Here is a 1463-nt window from a genome sequence, read left to right as displayed (position 1 = left end):
TTTGTTTTGAAGACTTGTCCTGCACATCTTTGCAAAGTGATTTTTTTCACTCTTCTTGCACATCTTTCCTCCTGAACCAGATTTGTTTCTTTTCTCTCATTTGTTTTGAAGACTTGTCCTGCACATCTTTGCAAAGTGATTTTTTTCACTCTTCTTGCACATCTTTCCTCCTGAACCAGATTTGTTTCTTTTCTCTCATTTGTTTTGAAGACTTGTCCTGCACATCTTTGCAAAGTGATTTTTTTCACTCTTCTTGCACATCTTTCCTCCTGAACCAGATTTGTTTCTTTTCTCTCATTTGTTTTGAAGACTTGTCCTGCACATCTTTGCAAAGTGATTTTTTTCACTCTTCTTGCACATCTTTCCTCCTGAACCAGATTTGTTTCTTTTCTCTCATTTGTTTTGAAGACAAACAGAGTTTGAACCACTTGACATCATTTTCTTGTCTGAACTTGTGTCAGATGTACTGATGAACTGTATTTCCGTTGTGCTTAATGGTGCAATGACAAACCAAACTCTCTCATTGTGATTTTATTATGAGCAGTTAATTGTGTTTGTTGTTGAAGCTTCAGGTGATAACTCTGTTGTGCCTCCAGGGTTTCTGACATCGATCCAGTTGTTGACAGACTGGTGGGTCAGGATCTCACAGCTCAAGGAGTCAGACCTGAAAACTCACTTCAACATTGTGTCTTTGACACAGAGCGACTACCTTTGATTATTAGTTTCTGTTTAATTCAACTGTTTCAACATATTCTGTTCAGGATTTATGAAATCAATTAWAAATCTRAAGTAAATGAAAGTTGAGGTTCTTGTGAGAGACCAAGAGGTTCAGAGGAACAGTGCAGGTTGAGGGACTGGGACATAAAGTCAGAGGACAGACAGATGGTTTGGACATGTCCAGAGGAGGGACAGTGGGTATATCAGTAGAAGGATGCAGTTCGAGGACATGGAGGTAGTTGTGTTGAGGACAGAGGACGATGTCTCTGTGGAGACAACATGTCCACTCTGTCCTCTGTTTTAAACAGACCTGCAGTAACGTGTCAGAGAATCAAAGGTTAATGAATCAGTTTTTGAGGTTTCTGTCAGGAGTCCAAACCAYATTCTTCTGTAAATAATTATAACCATCACCAGGAGGAGGAGTCAGGATTTTAYAATTTACAGTATCCATAAATCAAATGAAAACAGGTTTAAAATGCCAACAGGTGAATGTCAGCAGGTGGGTGGATCAGAATGTCAAACCACAGAGTTACAGTTAAAAACAGGTCCAATTAAATCAAACAAGCTTTTAATTAAAACAACAAACATTTTTTTCTGCTACGTCAATGACTTTCATGGAGTTRTGTTGATCAAAAACTTTATTTTGTTCACATTTCTGTTGATTTAAAGAAGATTTGAACCCTTTTGATGAAGTTATTGAGAAGCTGAATAAATCTGGCATTAGAGGATCAGCACTACAGTATCTA

Source organism: Austrofundulus limnaeus, unplaced genomic scaffold (genome assembly GCF_001266775.1).
Source record: "Austrofundulus limnaeus strain Quisiro unplaced genomic scaffold, Austrofundulus_limnaeus-1.0 Scaffold718, whole genome shotgun sequence".
In the NCBI taxonomy this organism is placed as follows: Eukaryota; Metazoa; Chordata; class Actinopteri; order Cyprinodontiformes; family Rivulidae; genus Austrofundulus; species Austrofundulus limnaeus.
The sequence above is the reverse complement of the archived record's forward strand: the minus strand, read 5'-3'. Positions refer to the sequence as shown.